The sequence below is a fragment of the Medicago sativa genome, chromosome 4 (assembly GCF_051527215.1).
Source record: "Medicago sativa cultivar Bolivia chromosome 4, Bolivia_mono, whole genome shotgun sequence".
Lineage (NCBI taxonomy): Eukaryota > Viridiplantae > Streptophyta > Magnoliopsida > Fabales > Fabaceae > Medicago > Medicago sativa.
Genome location: NC_140752.1, coordinates 86248088 through 86269070, shown reverse-complemented (window position 1 = coordinate 86269070; position 20983 = coordinate 86248088). Strand labels below are relative to the sequence as shown.

At 33.1% G+C, this 20983-nt stretch overlaps 1 pseudogene; it reads left to right on the top strand.

Annotated features, from left to right (window-relative positions):
* The first annotated feature begins 3715 nt into the window (after positions 1 to 3715).
* LOC146933122 (uncharacterized) lies at positions 3716 to 9676 on the top strand (annotated as a pseudogene).
* The last annotated feature ends 11307 nt before the right edge of the window (positions 9677 to 20983 follow it).

Genomic DNA, 20983 nt, shown 5'->3' with positions numbered 1-20983 from the left:
ATTAAATTACCATACCCTTTATTAATAGAAAAGTTAAGTTACTACTAATGTGTAGAAAAGTTAAGTTGTTGCACCTGTGACATGATATCTTTTATTAATTTTTTAAGGTTTTATGCTTATTAAATTAAATTACCATACCCTTTATTAATCTTTGTCTTCAATCCACAACCTGATCTCACCACTTTGCTCTCCACCTGTTTCTCCCTCCAGTTTTTTTAACCCAAATTGCATTAGTCACTATGTACCACTTGTATTCTTTTGTTTACTACACTTCAGCGGTGGTGGCACAGGCTGCAGTTCCGGTTGTGAGGTTAAGTAGCCATTGCAGTGGCATATTGTTTAGTGAAAGCAGTGAAAGGTGGGATTTTGTGGATATTCAATTTCTTTCCGAGGCTAAGCATGTCACTGTCTTTGTTTGTCTTCTGTGAAAGTTCATAAATCGAATTGTTTGTCTTCTGTTTTCGCTAAATGCCATTTGATGAATTGCATTATTTTGTGAATTATGATCATGATGCTCGTTACTTTGTGTCTACGATAAAGATGCTCAGTTTTACTACAAATGATGATGTGCCTTGCTTGTTACAAAAAATTGGAATTAAGTGCAGGTTAAAGAGTAGAGAGAGTATTGTTAGCCTAATTAAAGAAAATATGTAATGAGTTATGTCAAAACTTTGTGTGCAGATTTCATTTGTTATGTAGTTTATTTTAATAGCTGTTTAAGTAGTTTCAAATAAAATCTTAGCGATTGAGTGTAATTATGATATTTGATTTATGAGCATAGGCTCTGTTTGTTTGGCACTTGGAAGATCATCTTATTCAGCATGCCTACTGTTATATAAAATATTAAAATACCATGTATATGACTCACTGATTTTAAATAATTTGTCGAAACGTTTCTCCATGTCCTTAAAAGGTTTCTAAAATTCTAATGGGAATAACATCAGAGTATTTTTTGATGCAGTGTGAAGTTTTACTATCATTTTTTGGAGGTAAACTAGTGAGGAAAAACTTTTGTTGTTCTTGTTCTTGGTGCAGCCGCTTACTCCTATTATTAATGCTTGCTAACCCCGTTTACCGTGAATACTATTCTGCTGATACCAGCCTTGCTTGGTTGGTTTAGCTTGTCTAGCTTTCCTGTTAGTAGTCTTGAATTGTATAACTCACTTGAAGTTGATGTTGATCATCAAATCATTTGTTTTAACTTGTTGTATTGCTTCCAACACGTATCAGACACGCCTTCAATTTAAAGTGTCCGTTAGAATTATAAAAGGAGAAACTATTGTTTGTATGTGATACGAATTCGGGTACACGATATGTTACCCTTAAAGTATAAGGTATGTGGGGTGTATATTTAGTCTGTACCTCTATTTTAATTCCTAAGTTGTGATATTTTTATCGGTTCACTATGGATAATTTTCTATGTATATGCTATAAAAATATATCATCAATAAAAATTAACTTAAAATACAAAAATTAAAATAGTGTGAACATAATTAATATACAATTAAAATAAATAACAAAATTTGAAGTTCGTTACACAATATTTATGTATTTTATTTTTAAAGGAACTAGCAACAAACCCGTGCTAAGCACGGCCCGTGCTCTGCACGGGTTAATTCAAATATGCTTGTTGTTTATTTAGTTAGTTCTTAAAACTTGAATTTTGATATCGTGATGACGGTCGATCCATTAGTTATTCTACACATATGTTCACTTTTCATTTTTTGTAACTTGGTTTCGCGCTCACATATGAGTTCACTCGGTTGCACCCGTGATTAGTGAGTTTTTTTTTAGGGTTGATCAATCTTTTGAAAGTTACTCTCTCTCTCTCTCTCTCTCTCTCTCTCTCTCTCAACTAAATTGGATCTTTTGTTACAAAAGATACAAAAGGGTAAATATATGTTGATGTATCAAAATATTAACATAGGACAAACTTGTATTTTTACATGTCATTAATATTCATAATTAGATAATAAGATAATAGATTGTAAATTGTTTTTTTTAAAGAGATTGTAAATTGTTTTTAACTCTTTAGATATTTAGAAGTTGAATTATAGGAGAATTTGTTTTTATTGAGATTAAGATTAAGTTTGTTTGTTCTTTAAAAAAATATTAAGTTAGTGTTGTTTTATGATTTATCGAGAGAGTTTGTTTTAATTTGTTTTTAAGGGAGAAAAAATAGGGGGAGATTGAAGCAAAAGACACAAAAGGATACAATTTTGATGACGTGTCAAAAAATTAAGAAGGGGTAAAATTGTATTTTTGGTAGACATTAAGTTTCATATATAGAGAAAGAGAATAGATTGGATCTTTTGTTACAAAAGATACAAAAGGGTAAATATATGTTGATGTATCAAAATATTAACATAGGACAAACTTGTATTTTTACATGTCATTAATATTCATAATTAGATAATAAGATAATAGATTGTAAATTGTTTTTTTAAAGAGATTGTAAATTGTTTTTAACTCTTTAGATATTTAGAAGTTGAATTATAGGAGAATTTGTTTTTATTGAGATTAAGATTAAGTTTGTTTGTTCTTTAAAAAAATATTAAGTTAGTGTTGTTTTATGATTTATCGAGAGAGTTTGTTTTAATTTGTTTTTAAAGGAGAAAAAATAGGGGGAGATTGAAGCAAAAGACACAAAAGGATACAATTTTGATGACGTGTCAAAAAATTAAGAAGGGGTAAAATTGTATTTTTGATAGACATTAATTTCATATATAGAGAATAGATTACTAATACTAAATTAATTAACAATTTACCACTTATTCTTTCTTTTCTTTTTCTTTTATGACAAAATTCATCACTTTATTCTTAAAAAACCAATTTGACAGTTATATTTTCACTCACATTGAAGTTGACAAACTATAGAGTACCGTGACAGTCCCACATCGGAAAGGTGTGTGAAAAATGGAGATGAAATTGTCTATAAAAAGAAACGTATGACACGGGATAGTAAAGTAAAGCATGGATTTGAGGATTACAGTACCAAGGTCTTCATCCATTGCAATAAGTTAAATTATTATTACATTTTGGTATAAAACAGGTGCCCCCCTAGCCTATTATATTTGGGTACTCCCTCCGTCCCATATTACTTGACCTATTTAGAATATTTGCACTATTCATGTATCATGCTTTGACTCTATTTTTCTACTAATATATAAAAACAAAATATAGCATATAAGATGTTGTTAGATTCGTCTCGATTAATATTTTCAAAATATCAAATTTTCATAATTTTTTCGACTAGATTATTAAAGAAATTTAAGTTTAAAATTGTGCATTGGCATACGTGACAGAGTCAACTAGGTCAAGTAATATGGGACGGAGGGAGTATAAATCAGGTGCCCCCCTAGCCTGAGCCTTATGGAATCTAAATGAGTGTTCTATATGTCCAAGGTTGGTTAGTTTTTTTTATTCTAGTTGGAAAGATGGTTTCAAAACAGTTTTATTTGTATGGGATGGATCACTTACTCTCGTTTGAATTCCACGCAAAACTATGTGAAAGTAATTTGGATGCAAACAAGTGTAGAACTAAATTCTTCTACTTGATGATAAACAAGCTCAAGACTTCATGATAAACACGCATAACGGCGCAAGAATTCATGATGAACCGTCTCTAGCCAGCAACAAAGGCTATGACTTTACAACCTCATCAACATGCTCCAAGAAAACAACCACAACTTAAGATGTCACCAATTAGTTAGTGATGAAAAGAATTCCTTTGTTAACAATAAGAAATATCACTGACATTATAGTATACACTGGCCAATACCAAGAAGAAGAAAAAGAAGAAGAAGAAGAAGAAAAAGAAGAATGTGATCATGAAACTGATGATTATACGAATGTTTTAGCTAAAGGTTGTAGGTTGTTTCCTATTTCTTAGTTCATGTATTAAGAATTCATTGTGCTTATTAAATCCAATTCCTGAGACAAAAATGGAGAACCAGATTACCATGTGGCTTCCTATGAGGTTGAGAATCCTAACAGAAGTTCAAATTTTAGGTCTTTATGATCAGGTCCAACCATAAAGAAGGTAATAACAAAGTCATTGTGGAGTTGGAATTCATTGTTGTATTTTTACTGCAGGGGATCCTAGGTCTTTTTCCTCTAGGCGTGGGAGTTGGAATGCTATTCATAAAAGCAAATCAAGTTGTGGAGCCTCATCTCCAGACATGCATGAAGTGAGAAAAAAAATGGACTAGGTGAACTTAATAAGCTATGTAGGCTCACTTCATTCCGTCGGTAAGGAGCTGCTGCTGGCGTAGCTTCTTTTCCAAGCGTAAGCCTCAGGCTCAGGTTGAGAATAATCAATTTAGAAAATTGAAATTCCAAAGCCAGGCACATGAAAGTTTTCAAGAAGTGCGATCAGAAGGATCCAAAAGAAGTTCAAATTCAAGGAACCTTTCAGTGGAAGTTAACCGAGTACCCATTTCCTTGCAACTTGTGCAAAGTTCATTTGACAAAGATACAAAGATCAACATCAAGCATGTTATTGTAGTTGACGGTTTAGGAAAAACTGATGATAATTGATAAATGTGTTATGCACCACCTTTCCCTCCTACTGCAAAAGTCATCTTCTGAGTCTTGCCTTCAGTTTCTTTGAAGAATTTGTTCACATATTCGAGTCGAGGAACACAACAATCACATGCTGCTAAAAAGGATTGGTTTTAGCACATCCAGCTATAGCAAGTGGGAAATAACAGTGAAAACATCAAATTTGCATCATCTCAAGTAACCTTATTTTATCGTTTTTGCTATTTTGTTTTGTGATGAGTCCAAGATATAAAAGATTACTCACAATTAAGTTTCTTCACAGGAACTAACCATATATAAATTTCTAACATTCAAAATCTTAGAGATGGAAGTTTTTTGGCATGATAACATAAGCTACATTTGCCGTGGTAGATTATATTATTATACACTTCTTATTTCTTTGCAGTTTTCAGTTTCGTTTACATTTGTTCAAATCTTATTTGCTGAGAAAAACAATTTATTGCTTTTGTTGTTATATGGATCTGTTTAGAATTGCAATGGTTCAGAGGAGAAGTTTCATGATCTTCGAGACCTTCTTTGTGTTTTCGGAGCTTTGTTACATTTTAGATACATTTAATTATTGATGTACATGGTCTTTATTACAGATCACGTACATCATTTAATGAATGAATCTAAGATGTTGATTTTTGCTTATAATAGTGAGCTCCGGTCACTATTATAAACAAAAATCAACATCTTAGATTCATTCAAAAAATAATGTATGTGGTTTATATTAAAGACCACACACATCATTTATTTTGTATTTAAAATACCAATTTTTACTTATAATAACGACTAGAGGGTGTATCTATTAACGCATCAAGACAATCCTCTAGTAATAATAATTTCTAATGATTCTTAAAAATTACATTTGATGCCTCAAATTCTTAATTTTAATTCTCACATGTCGAACAACTCGTCACTTATCATGGTCAATAGGACTACCATTTTAAAATGGTTACTATTAAATATGAAACAAATTAAAAAAGAAACATGCTACAAGTATTCTCCACATGACGACATTTTCTATATCGTCTGGGTCAGTTTCAACACACGTGACGACATTCCCTATATCGACATGCCTATATTGCATGCGGGTAGCACTTGGGTGCCTTTAGCTTTGGTGTCCTTGGGTACTTTTGTCTCTATCTCTCTTCTAAAGAACATTTCATGGTTAGCTTAGCATTAAAAATTTCCTAGTTAATTAATGCGTTGTTCTACTCCTAATTAGTAAATACTACTACAAATTGCTACTAGTAGTTCATGATTATTCTCAATTAAGGCGTGTCAAAATAGGGAATTGTCCAAGTTAAAGATGAAACAAATTAAGAAAGTTGTAACTTCAAAAGAAAGCAGTTGAACCCACATCGAAAAAAGCAAACAAAGGAGAATGAAAGCCTACATTATAAAACGAATAAATAGTAAGTTTCCAACTATTTCGGGATCGCGAGATTCTTCGGCACGTGTTTTTCTTTTTTTGGGTTTTGGGAATTCTTCGGCACGTGTTGCTACAAAAGGTATTTTCATTTTCATCTTATCTTCATTTTCATCTTACATTAAAATTAATGTTGCATTGTTTTATTTCATTTTCATCTTATTTTCATTTTCATCTTACATTAAAATTAATGTCGCATTGTTTTATTAATTAATAGATCTGTAGTTACTAATTCGAGAAGGTTCCAACTTGGATCAAACTATATCAACCCCACTCTGTTCAATTTTGAATTTTGAGTTAGTTACACACTCCATACGGTTCCCGCGTTTCTTTCCTTCTCTTCTCCCATTTCTCTCTTCCACACACCTTCTGCATTCTCTTCCTCTCTCTCAGGTTTTTCTCTCTCCTTCTTCATGGAAATGTACCTCTGAATCCGCCTCAAAATTCCATTCACATTTCGTTTATCATGTTTAATTTTTTCTTCCGTAAATCTCATTTTCTATGCTCGATTTTCATCTTAGATTTCTCAAATCCATCCATAAACAACAGAATTTCGACTTACCTTAGTCTAAAGTCAAGAACGAAGTGTGAAATCTTCTGCATCGATATGAATTTTATTTTTCTAACATTTTTGTGTTAGTTGCTATGAATTTAGTTATATTTGATGATCATTGATCGCTTTATTGAAGATATTTTTCATTTTCACCAGCTATCATCTTCGAAATTCATTTTCCAGCTTGAAATTTGCTGATACCTGTTTTTTCCATTGACAACGCGAAATAAGAGCGAACTAAATGTTGAGTTGAATTAAGTGTTAACAGAGATTTTGAAGTTCTTAGGTTACTGATCATTTTCAGCAACATTCGATGGAATAATCGGTTCAGTTATTTTCTTTTAATTTCAATTAATTGAAATATGAAGCACGGACACCGACATACATGGACACCGGACACGACACGAACACCGATGCTGGTTATAATTTGAGAAAATGACGTAATTCAATGTAATCATAGGTGTTAAAGTGTTGTGTCAGTGTTGGACACCGACGACATGAGCCTAATCCAAGGAGTATTTGTGTTTCATAGAATTTGAAATTAATGATGTTATTAATTTTTTAATCACGAAATTGACTTCATTTTGTGATTTTTTTTGTCAAGATTACTATCATGCTTAATTTTGAAATTTTGTTGTGTTACTTTGTATTATCTCTACTGTAATATATGAAAATTACTAGTGTTAAACAGTGATGATTAACAAGAAATGTATGAACACTGGAACCTGAAGATGTCACTTGCCTCTGCATTTCACCTAATAGCCTCTAAAACAGTACTCCACCTTATCATATGTGCTTACTCATTTTTGTCCTGCTTTCAGATTATTATTTTCAAACATTTTTTAGTTTTAACATATTTAGGTTATCTTCTCTTTGGCATTTCAAATTCAAAGTATGTAAACACATGTGCAGTTAGTTATGTAAATACCTGTGCAGTTATCTTCTCTTTGATATTTTCACATACATTGTTTGATGTTAGACTTTTAACATGGCTATTCTATAGGTCAGTTATGGGTTGGATAAGATTAGTTGGAGGGAAGATCTTATCACCGTCTCGGAACTTCCCGTTGTCACCGTCTCGGCACTTCCAATTATTGTCACCGCTTCGGCACTTCCCATTATCAGCATCTCATCATTTGATTTCTGTTCCAGGTTTTCTCTCATACCTCTCTATTTAAGTTGAATAAGCAGGGAAAGTTATTATCATAGCTGATTTAAGTGGAATAAACTATCCAATTTGTAATCCAAAACTATCTAAATGTAATGTTTGGATGTTATAGTTGGTCTGTTGCTTCTATAGGATATTATTGTGATGTTTTCATGGATGGCTTCTGCATTTGGTTTTAATGTGAGAACTAGCTGTGTTTTGAGTTAAACAAAACGAGAATAAAGGACCCTTTTTGTATATTGCCTTTCAGCTGATGTTCCAAAGATTTGGACCATGCCTCTCATTAGAGGTTCTTCATCACTTACATTTACAAGAGGCTTGTGTGCTCCATATGATGTGCCTAATGTGGATTGGAGAAAGAAGAATGCTTTAACCCCGGTCAAAAACCAGGAAGACACGGGTAACTAGTTTTTTTCCTCAAGGTTCAAACATTTTGTATTGACGTATCACTTCAATTTTTGTTCTTTAAATGCAGATGCTTGTGCCATTTTCTCGATTGTCGCTTCTGTGGAAAGTTTACTTCAGATTCAAACCGGTAAACTGGTCGAGTTGTCGATTCAGCATGTCATGAATCACTTGGCTAGAGATGATCCAATGAAAATGCTTACAATTCATAAGTCTGGTTTAAGTCCAGAGGATGTATTTGATATTTTCAGATTCAAAGGTGTCACGACCGAAGAAAATTTACCTTATAAGGGAATTGCTGAAGCTATTGATTCAACAACAAGACCGTTTCCAGATTTTAGAGTGAAATACAGAATACATCATTATCATTGCTTCACCGGTGATCCAAAAATGATTCTAAAAAGGATGCTGGAAATGGTTACTCAGCAAACTTTTGTAGTTGCTGTTGATGCTTCGGAATGGCCCTTATCTGGTTGGAATGAAGATAAGGTTAGATAGCTTAATTATGTGTTTTTGTTTATGCATTTATTTAAATAATGATTGTAGTGTTGAGTGAAATTGGAGATTAGGGAGTTTGCGGCTTGAATCTCAGATTTTAGCAGTAGGTGGTTGAGTTTAGCTTTTTTGCATTTCTGAATGATTTTAAGCATAGTTCAAAGCTCCCTAAGTCAGTGTCAGCATCCTGTCTCGTTAATTAGTAGTTTATACAAAGTGTTGGCAAACAAATTGGCAGGTAGGTTGAAATGTGTTTAAAGAAGAGTCAGTTCCCCATGTCAAAATTAAGATAGTTTCATTTGTCCAGTCCGAATATGAACCTGAACTCGGTGCAAAATTCATTGATTTGCTGGAGGGACTTATCGAAGTTGGGGTCAAGATCTAGTCTTATATCAGACTGGTTTTCGGACGTAGTTAAGAAGAGGTTAGGTGCTGGTGATAGTGTCAGGTTTTGGAACGACGTATGGACTGAAAATGACTCATTGAAAGATTTGTTTCTTCTTTATTTATGTTTTCCGCAGAGAAAAATATAGTAATTAGTAATGTGGGGGAGTGAAACAAATGCTAGTGGTTGTGGAATCTGTTATGGATGTGGAATTTATTTGATTGCGAAGTAGATTTGACACGTGGATTAAATGATATGTTGCTGTGTTGGCCTCCAATCCCTAACCAATCTGATGTGTAGATATAGAAATCAGTTGTCGCATGCGGTTTCATTTTCAGGAATTGCTAAGACCTGCTGTCAAACACAGTTTATTGCAGAGATTCTTTCAGCTCCATCCCTGCAGCAGTTTAAAGCCTTTCATTTGTGTATATTCCTATCATTTTTCAACAAATAGAGATTGATGTGTATCTACTGTTGCAGGTTTATTCTGGCCCTCCAACTTACCACCAAACAGGGCACCTGGTAGTGGTTGCAGGTTGTGGGGTGCACACTGATGATACTCCTTATTGGTTGATCAGGAATTCAGCTGGTACTGATTTTGGCCAAAACGGATACGTGAAGATCAAGCTTGGAGACAACTGTTTTGGGATTGAGACAAGGATAATGTATCCAATTAGGATCACTGCAGTATAGTATAGAGTTGACTGAGTTTTGTTAAACCATTGAAAAAATCTTACTTCTATCGATTAATTAATTGTACTATAAAAAGGTATTGCGAGTTTCTTTCTTTTGATGAATTGCCTTGTTTTGTGAATTATGATTATGATTCTCATTGCGTTGTCTCTATGATAAATTTGCCTGGTTTTGCTACCAATGATGATGTGCCTTGCTTGTTTCTTGCACTTTTTTCTGCTCTTTAAAGTTGGAAAAGTTTTTTTAGATTCTTAATGATCCAGTGCATCTTTCACCTTATTTCCCACCAATCATTTTAATTAATCTTTCACTAAATTTCTCATCGATAATTTTGTTACTCCTTAATTAATGCTATCATAGTTACATACCTTGTATTGTAATGCAAAATTTCTATTATGATAGATAGTTTGTTTGTTGGATGTTCTATCAGCTCTTCATTTTCGCATTTTATATAATTTGTTTCATTCAGACGCAGAAGACTCTTAGAGCGTTAATTCTTTGGTTAAGATATCAAAGCTCTTGTTAGAGGGTATATAGCGCGACCTCTTGTTAGAGGGTTGGCGATGGAGTGATTGCCAAAATTGACCCAATATGAACGGATAAGTGCAAGCGAATAGTCACAATATTACAACTAGGCATGTTTTATCCAATTTTTGGTTGTGCGTGATGCTTTGTAAGCCAATCACTCCGGCGGTTACCCTCTCAAGGAAGAAGAGGCCCGCAAGCTGAGTATATTCAGAGACTCTTTGATTCAGCATCTGAAGCAAAGACTGAAGACTTCTATTAAAAAGAAGCTCTATCAGGGGGAGGGGATGGAATTCAGATGAAATAGTTTCTTCTTAGTATTCCAACAATTTCCACTTAGAATAACATCAATTTTCATTTGTAACAACACACCATGTCTTTAATCCTCATTTTAGTCTGGTCATGCAAAACTTAAATGTACAAAACAACTCTAAATTTTAGTAACTGTCTATTCAGACCGGTTCATTATTGCTAGTGAGGAGAGTCCTATAATATTCATAATCTAGGTCAAACTATTCTTTCTATATTATCTTCATTTAAAAATACAAGTTTAGTTTTGAATTTTGATTGTATGCTTCTCCAACCTTAATCGACCATTTTCATAAGTAAGTTCAATACTTCAAATGGCAACTGGTGTTGCCATTGATCTTTATTGTGGATATTTCTTCTTATGCCTTGAGCCGCGTTTGAGTTATCGTTGATGTTAGCCCTTGGTAACGATTTTTGGGATTAGTCAGGTTTGAGCTTTCTGTGCAATTGAATGTCTATGAATTTTCATTGTTACTTAGGCTTAAACTATATGTTACTGCAGTCAAAGGCTTTACTAGAGACGTGCTTTGGAAATCTCGGTCTAATAGTGTCCTGTGTGTGCATACAAAGAGAACACCTTTGCTAGGTGCTGATTTTTTAGGGGCATAACCTTTGATATTCAGATCGATTCTAGTCTAAACTCCTAATGTCAGCGCCCATTTTTCAGTGGCAACATTGAGTTTGGTATTCAATGCTTTCTAAATTGTTGTTTCTTTCAATCAGCCTCTGCATAAAAGTTTCTGATTTTGGAGCTATAGCTTTGCTAGTGTTTATTGTCATCAAAGTTGGATAAGAGTAACCTTCTCATTTGAGTTATAAGATAAGCTCATGCTCCCAAATAAACAACCTCCTCCTCCACCTAAAATTTCCTTCAATTAGACTGTGATGTAGGACCCTTGGTTAGTGTGTTTTGGCACGTTGTTATTAGACTGTGATGTAGCTCTTTGTTTTGTAACGCCTCTTGTATTGTGAATATGTTTGTCAATACAATTTTTCATTTGGATTTTTCAAAAAAGTAAGTTAGTAAAATTCAAAATAATTTATAATCAATAGTATGTGTGTATATATAAAGTAAGGTTTTTTATGCCACGTGTCACTTCCACGTTTATTCGCAATATTTTTATTATTTTTTTATTTTTTAAAATCAATATTTAATTTGGCATAAATATCTCAACAAACTTTTGATCTTATTATTAATTATTTTACTTAACTTTTTCATTGAATTCCTAATATTCTATGTAACAGAAATATCTCAACAAATTGCATACGATAGATCCATTAAATATTTCATGTTTTTAGGAAAAGAAGCTTTAATTAGTTACCATGTAATTTTTCAACACCATATTATTCAATTAGTTTTTCTTTAACGAAAAAATACTTCGGTTAGTTATTATATTATCTTTTAACAACATATTCTAATAAAAATGTTAATTATACATAAAGGAGTGTTTTAATTAAAAAATAAAATTAAAGGAATTTTTGTTAATCATATATTTTGAGCATAATCCGAAACACAAACCTTCTTTTGATCTAACCTTTTTTCTTCTTCAGATTTGGCAAACACCTATTCTTTTGTTATTTCTTTTACTTAAATTTTGATTTTTATATTATATATATCAACCACATTCTAATGCTACTTTTTAAGATAATATGTTTTTGTCTTTTTGTTATTTTTATTTTTGAAGACAACTTTTCAAACAACATCTTAAATATTTCTAATGATGTTCACACACATATTTACAATACCTTCATTCAATTTTGATTCCTAACTAACCAATAAATTTCATCACTCTGATTTTTATTTTTATTTTTTAAAAATCATGGATACAAAATTTGACCTCATTGATATCATAATCATCTATAATAAATACAAAGTATTGAAATTCAAGATTAGGATCGTTTGAATATAGAGAATGTCAAACTTCAAAGATCGAGACCGGATTGATTTATTCGATATAATTTTCATGGATAAAAAAAGTATGCATTAGTTCCTTTTTCTTTGTTAACTTTTACAAACTAACATGATTTTACATTATTTAAAATTATTTTATATGAAATTAATCTTTACGATTTTTATTTCTTATGTTTTATTATTGTTTTTAGAACATTTGTATGCATAGTTATTCACAGTTTTTGTTGACTTTTGTTGTGGTTTCTAATATTCTAAGGGAGCAAACTTCAATGCATTGTGTGGAGTGACAAAATGTCAAAATATCAATTTATGCTGGTTGAGAAAATGTGTTATGAGATAACAAATGTCTCAGTTTCTAAGAATAACTGTAAGTTTAATCCAACTTCCCATAACTATAGACTATTTTTTTTTTTTTAAGGATATGACTATAGACTATTTTTTTATGGAGTCAATTTTTTTTATATCTATTGCCTGTTTATTTGTTATAGTTTTTTTTATTGCATTGGATATCAACTTCACTTTTCATATTTTTTTAAAGATATTATTGGAGTATTAACTGTAAAGGGAGAACTTACAGAATACAAAAGCGGTGTCCAACCAACCAATTATACGCAGAGGAGAGGAGAAACGCACGTGCACACTATCGGAAGAATATGCAAATCAACTTATTGACTTTATGTCTAAAAATCAAGATGTACCAATTATGTTGATATTGCAATTGGCTAAGTTTAAATTGTATAGAGGTATTTTTCTTAAGAAATTCTTACATGTTTCAAATTAAAGTTTACTTTGTATATTAAAAATTGTTTGCAAATGTTTATTTTTTTTTTATATTTTGGACTTTTAGAAGAAAAAAATGGGAGTATCAAACACACCCTATAATAATTCAAAACTAATAATTAACGACGTTGTTCCAGAAGTTCAATAACTTCAAACCAGGTATTCACAAATTACTAATCAAACAAAAATCATTAATTAGGAGATCCAGTTATATATTATTTCATGTAACACAACAATTGTATAATTTTATTAATTTAATAACGAATATGGATTTATGTGAGTCCGCAAACTCAAAAAAAGTTTGTTTTATTCTATATGTGTTAATATTTTTACTAAATCCAGTTAATTTTATCTGTATGTGCATTTATAAATTTACGAGTATTTATAATATGGTATATTTTATTATATTTGTGTATTTATTAAGATATTCATCCTATACCAATCTGTGATAAATTTTATTTGCGGATATCATACATATAATTTTTTTTATCATTCTTGAATACACCCTCCGGTCACTATTATAAGCAAAATTTTGCATTTTAGATACATTCAATTAATGATGTATATGGTCTTTATTATAGACTACATACATCATTTAATGAATGAATCTAAAATGCAAAGTTTTGCTTATAATAGTGACCAGAGGGTGTATGTCTAACCCGAGCAACGCCGGGTAAATACACTAGTAAGCTTAAAAATTACTTTTAAGTTAATAGCAATAATTTATAGTTGTATTATAATATATTTGGTTTTGCGTTTATAAAACATGTGCAATTTACGACTATACTCCGCCCACCGTAAATTATAAGTCGCTTTGGAGAAAAAATTTGTCCTAAATTATATTTTTTTTGTAGTAAAATTATAAATTGTTTTACAATACCAATGAAGTATGCTACTTTTTCTACTATACCATCAACTATTTATTACTTTATTTTCTTTCAAATCTTTAATTTATCTTTTCTATATCATTAATGAAGGATAATTTTATAAAATAACTTATAATTTCTCTTTTCCATACAACATTAATTATAACTGTAACTTGTATGAAATGATCAAAACCTTATATAATTGGGATCAATGAGTATAATTTTTCAAATCAGCAGCATCTTTGTTCTTTTTATTGTTACAGGACAAAATCAAAAGACAAATGAAAAAGAAAATGAAAAAGAAATCTTAAAAAGAAAGTTTATGTAGCATCCACCGCAGTCCGCAAGGATGTCCTTAAATCTTGGTCGAAAGAAGCACCAAGTTTAGTTATGAAATGAACATTTTGATTGCATTTACGAATAGTGTAAACAATGCGGAATAGACAATCAAGTGATGACTTGAATAAGCACAACATGTTTATAGAATGAGACATGCTAACCAGTGTCTCGGGACACTAGTTAAAGAAATAAAAGAAGAAAATTTTGTATTAAAATGAGTATTCTTTATACTTTTAAGAGTTTAACCACACAATTTTCAATTTTTTTTTTTTACTATATTTAACTTCTTAAGTAGTATCTTAGGACTTTAGTTAACATTTTCTTTATGAAATTTGTTAACCAAAGCCCCAAAAGCTTCAAACCGAGAGATGAATCAGTGTAGTAAGGAGACATAAATCCCCTTGCCTCAACTCACGATTGAGAGTAAATTTATCTAGCTGCTCAGCGTTCCTCTTGAGACTAGTGCAACTCATAATAAGATTGATGATAAAATCCAAATCCTAACAAAGTGAGTTTTAAGAAATTCAAATCCACACTATCATACACTTTTTCAAAATCAATTCCGTACATAAAAAGGCTGAGTTACCTTTCTTGGTACTTTTAAAATAAGTTAAGAGTGTGTTTGGATGAAGTAATTGAAAATTTCAAAGAATTTAGAATTCTAGGCAATTTAAATGATTCAATTAAATTACTTTTATTTTTCAATACTTCTGTTTGGATAAAGTAATAAAAATTTCATTGTCATAATTTTTGGGCAACTTTTATAAATTTTAATTTTTTTGGGTTAAATTTGAAAATTGAAATTAGAGGTCAATTTGTAAATTTCAAATATTTTGAGGGGTCAAATTATAATTTTTGATAAATTTGAGTGGTCAAATTGCAATTTTTGTGAATTTTTTGGGTTCAATTTGAAAATTTTGGAAAGTTTGAGGACCAAAATGAAAAATTATAACAATGAAGAAATTTGAAATTCTTAGGTTTTAGGTGTCATTTGAAATTCTCTAAATTTAACTTGAACAAAAATACTTAATAAATTTTCATTATTTTGAAAAAAAAATTCAAATTATTATCCAAACAATATAATTCAGCTCAAAGTATTTGAATTCCCTCAAAACATTCCCCAATCCTTTTGGTTCCGAAGAGAAATTGTGAAGAGAAAAATATTTGAGAGAGAGTGGCAGGTAAAGAAGAAAGAAATGTTGATTAGTATGAAAAGTACTAAAATACCCCTGTAATATAAAATTCCATTAATTTGAATTAAATCATCACATTATTTAATTTCATTTTACATTAATTAAGATTATTATTCAATTAAAATATTGTTCAAATGAACTAATTTAATTTTCAACGCTCGCACCCTTTTGGTTTTCAATCTGCATCTTCCTATGTTCCTTTTTCAATCAATCCTGAAAGGGAGAAAAACACAAGAAGGGGGGGTTGAATTGTGTTGGACGTTTCTTCGTTTTCTCTAAGACTCAGATCACTTAAGTTCAGAAACTTGAAGAACAACTTCTGAATTGGGTGATCAGGAGCGTATGCAGCGGAATAAAAACAGAGAGAAGGAAAGAAGAAAGACACAAGCAATTATACAGGTTCCTTCCATAAACCGGAAGTAGTCCTGTCCCCCTTGCACTTCCAAGGAGAGTTCACTAAAATGTAATATCTGATTACAACTGCTCACTGCTAAAACTAGCAAGAGACTTCAAATGCTCAAGCACAACTTGCAAGAGTCTTCCTATGCTCAAGAACACAATCAAGAGACTTCTATGCTCAAGCACAACTGCAAGAGACTTCTAACCAAACAAAATTACAAAGAAAAATGTTTGAGATTGAACACTTGATATACAATCAGTGGTGTTCACAATACAAATCAGATAAGACTCTTAAGACTTAAGAATTTCTAAGATATGAACTTGAAAAACAGAAATTCTAAGTGAACTTTTGGATGTGGAAAGATTTCAACAGAGTTTTGACACTTTCAAATTGTTGTTGAGTCTTGTATTGTTGTCTATGTTCTTCAAGTATTCACTCCTATTTATAGAGGTGTGAAATGAACGTTGTAAGTGCCAGCACATCCAAAAAGAGTCGTTGTTGAAGCTTGATCTTTCACCAATGATCTTTTGTCTGATTTAGTTATTGTCCTATGAAGGATCAATTTCAAATCCATTCCAGTTGAGAGGGAACATTTCTGCAGGCTTGGTTGTATATTCAGAGTTGTTATCTTGTCTTGTAGCAGAGACACAAAACAGAGTAGTGGAGAAGGTGGTTGTACAGTTCGTACAAAATACAATGTCAACTCTCGTGTTCCTTTTGCAAGAAAATGCCTTCAAATACTTTTGAAATGACCGTTGCAAAGTTCCACTAGTCTTCTGCCATCTTTAGACGAGTTTTAATCCATGAAACAACTCTTGAATCCTTGAATTCCGCAAATGCAGTTGATCTTCAGCTTCTGGTGAAAATAGCTTCTGATAAGGCAGCTTCTGATGACGTGGCACTTCAGGACCTCTAGTCTTCAGGAGCACTAGTCTTCAGGAGCTTCTAGTCTGTTGGAACAAAATGTGTTTAACAATAAACCTTAAAGAGTTTTGATGATAACAAGGTATTAAAAATTGTAAATTGGATTAGCTAATATTTGTTCAAGTGTACAGGACCATAATTATAAAGTTACATCATCATTGGTTCTGAATGAGCAAATAAAGAGCTATGGAAACAACAAAAATTTGAAGCTTGGACGCTCCTGAAGGCAACTTGCTCCTGAAGAAAAAGCGCTCCTGAAGTCAAGCTGCTCCTGAAGAAATAGCGCTCCTGAAGAATAGTGCTCCTGAAGACAAGAGGTCCAGAAGTCACATCATCAGAAGCTGCATCATCAGAAGCTGCAGAAGTCATCTCATCAGAAGCTGCCTCATCAGAAGCCATTTCACCAGAAGCTGAATATCAACTGGATTTGCAAAGAATCAAGAATTGAAGAATCATCAATGCAAAAGCTGTCTATTGGATTCGAAAACACAAACAAAGGATTAGTGGAGCTTGCAACGGTCATTTCAAAGGTGTTTGAAGGCATGTGTTTGCAATTTGGACGAAAGCGTTGACATTGTACTTTGTACGAATTGTACAACCACGTTCTCCACTACTCTGTTTTGTGTCTGCACTTCAAGACAAGAAAACAGCTCCAGAATACGGTCTCGCCTGCATAGATGTTCCTTTGGATAAGGAATGGATTTCAAATTTGTTCTTCATAGGACAACAACCAAATCAGGCAAAAGATCATTGGTGAAAGATCAAGCTTCAACAACGACTCTTTGGTGTGCTGGCAATTTCACAACGTCTCTTTCACACCTCTATATAAAGGAGTGAAGACCTAGAGAATTGGTAATGCAAGAACGCTGAACGAAAGACTCACAAGATTTTCACAAGTACCAAACCTCTGCTGAAATTGTTCTGCATTCACTTAGAATTTCTGTGTCTCAAAGTCATATCTTAGAAATTCTTAAGTCCATTGAGTCTGTATCTGATTTGTATTGTGAGCACCTCTGATTGTATATCAAGTGTTCAACCTTAAACAATTTTCTGTGTAATTTTGTTTAGTTAGGAAGTCTCTTGCAGTTGTGCTTGAGCAGGAAGTCTCTTGATTGTGTTCTTGAGCAAAGGAAGTCTCTTGCTTGTGTGCTTGAGCATTGGAAGTCTCTTGCTTGTGTGCTTGAGCATTTGTAATCAGATATTACTCATAGTGAAATCTCCTTGGAAGTGCAAGGGGGACTGGACTACTTCCGGATTGTGGAAGGAACCAGTATAATTGCTTTGTGTCGTTCTTCTTCTCTCTCTCTGTTTTATTCCGCTGCATTTAGATTCTGATCATCACTTCAGAAGCTGTCTCACTTAGCTTCTGATCAGTGTATTCAGTTATTTAGAGAAACGAAGAATTTTTAAAAACACAATTCAACCCCCCTTCTTGTGTTTTTCTCACCTTCAATTGGTATCTAGAGCCTTGGTCTGTTGTGTATCACTTAACCGTGCAACAGTCAAAGATCTGAGAAAAACATGACTACTCCTCCTCCTGATGGTGATACTAGCTATAAAAATGTCTCACATGATTATAGTGATAGTAAGAAAACCAGTGTTGGAAAAGTTCCAAAGTTCAATGGAGATGCTGAAGAGTTCTCTTGGTGGAAGACCAATTTTTACAGTTACATCATGAGCCTAGATGAAGAATTGTGGGATATTCTGGAAGACGGCGTTGGTGGTTTAGTCCTTGATGAAGAAGGAGCTGCTGTGGATAGAAAGAAACATACTCCAGAACTGAGGAAACTTTACAAGAAGCATCATATTATCAGAGGAGCTCTTGTCACTGCCATACCCAAAGCAGAATACATGAAGATGAGTGACAAATCCACTGCTAAAGCTATGTTTGCTTCTCTCTGTTCAAATTATGAAGGGAGCAAGAAGGTCAAAGAAGCAAAGGCTCTCCTGCTTGTACATCAGTATGAGTTATTCAAAATGAAGGATGATGAAACTATTGAGGAGATGTACTCAAGGTTTCAAACCTTAGTTTCTGGTCTACAGATTCTAAAGAAGAGCTATGTTGCTTCTGATCATGTAAGCAAGATACTCAGAAGCTTACCTGCCAGATGGAGACCAAAAGTGACTGCCATTGAGGAAGCTAAAGATTTAAACACTTTAAGTGTCGAAGATCTTGTTAGTTCTCTCAAAGTTCATGAGTTAAGTCTTAATGAACATGAGTCTACTAAGAAGAGTAAATCAATAGCTCTTCCATCCAAAGGCAAGTCATCAAAAGCTCTCAAAGTGGTTGAATCTGAAGAGGAAGAACAGTCAAGTTCAGACTCTGAACCAGATGCTGCTGAAATGGCCATGCTCTCAAACAGACTTCAATATCTGGCCAAGAAGAACAGAAAGTTTCTCTCCAGAAGGGGTAACTCCAGAAGCTCAAGGAAAGAAGATCAGAAGGGATGCTTCAACTGTAAGAAGCCAGGTCACTTCATTGCTGAATGCCCTGATCTTCAAAGAGAAAAGTCAAAGGACAAGTCAAAGAGGTCTACCTTCAAACCAAGCAAACTCAAGAAGCAGATTAAGCAGAGTTTAATGGCAACCTGGGATGATTTGGGTAGTGAATCTGGATCTGATAAAGAGGAAGCTGATGAAGATGCAAAGGTAGCTGTTGGGTTGGTAGCAACAGCAACTTCAGAAGCTGGATCAGATTCAGACTCAGAAGATGAAAATGAGGTATATTCCAAAATTCCCAGAGATGAACTTGTTGAGTCACTTAAAGAACTTCTTACACATTTTGAAGTAAGAACCAATGAGTTGAAGGATTTAAAAGAAAAATATGCTGATTTGGTACAACAGCAAAAATCAACTCTATTGGATCTGAAAGCTTCTGAACAGGGACTTAGGGGCTTTGACTTCATGTGTAAAACATATGAAGACCAGCTCAGGTTCTTATGTCAGAAGCTACAAGAAAAGTGTAATGAAAAACCTTTAAGCAATCATGAAATTGCTCTTGAAGACTTCATTATATCTGGCATTGACAGAAGCAGAGTGGCTTCTATGATTTATAGCATTTACAAGAACAATGGCAAAGGAATTGGCTTTCCAGAAGTGAAACTGGAGAAAACCAATCTAAAGTCTTGTTGTGAATGCATCAAGGAAGGTCTGAAAACATTCTTTGTACCAGAAGGGGCTGAGTTGGAAACTGTTGTTCAATCAGAACCTGAAGCTTCTAGTTCTAAGGCTAAGATTACTTCAAAGCCAAAGAACTCTAAGTCAAAGGCTATGATCAAATCTGATTCCAAAACTTCAAAGGTTAGGATCCTGAAAAGATCAGAACCTATTCCTCAGAGTCTGGTGAAACCAAAATCTGGGGTTCTGAAGTCTAAGTTTCAGAAGAAGACAGTTACTGCTTCTGAAGTACCAAAACCTAAGGTGATGGCTAATCAGAAGCAACCCAACTCACAGCACAAGGTACAAGAAGTGAAGAGTAAAGCCTTAAGTACTAACCTTCCAGGACCCATAGAACAATGGGTACCTAAATCTAAAAATGTCAATAATGCAGGTATGTCTAAGAGCAGTGCCAAAGCAAAGATCATGGTACCTAGACAGCGGTTGCTCAAGACACATGACAGGAGACAAGTCCATGTTCCTCAGCCTAACAATGAAAGAGGGAGGAAATGTGAAATTTGGAGGCAACCAGTCAGGCAGGATCATAGGTACAGGAACTATTGGTAATTCCTCTACCTCAATTAATAATGTATGGTTGGTAGATGGTCTTGAACATAACCTTTTGAGCATAAGTCAATTTTGTGATAATGGTTATGATGTGCTTTTTGAAAAACCCAACTGTACAGTAATCAACAAGAAAGACAAATCCATTGTGTTCAAGGGAAAGAGAGTTGACAATGTCTATAAAATCAATTTTTCTGAACTGGCTGATCAGAAGGTGATCTGCCTACTATCAGTGAATGATAAGAAATGGATGTGGCACAGAAGGTTGGGACATGCTAACTGGAGGTTAATCTCTAAGCTTAGTAAGTTACAACTTGTGAAAGGGCTACCAGACATTGA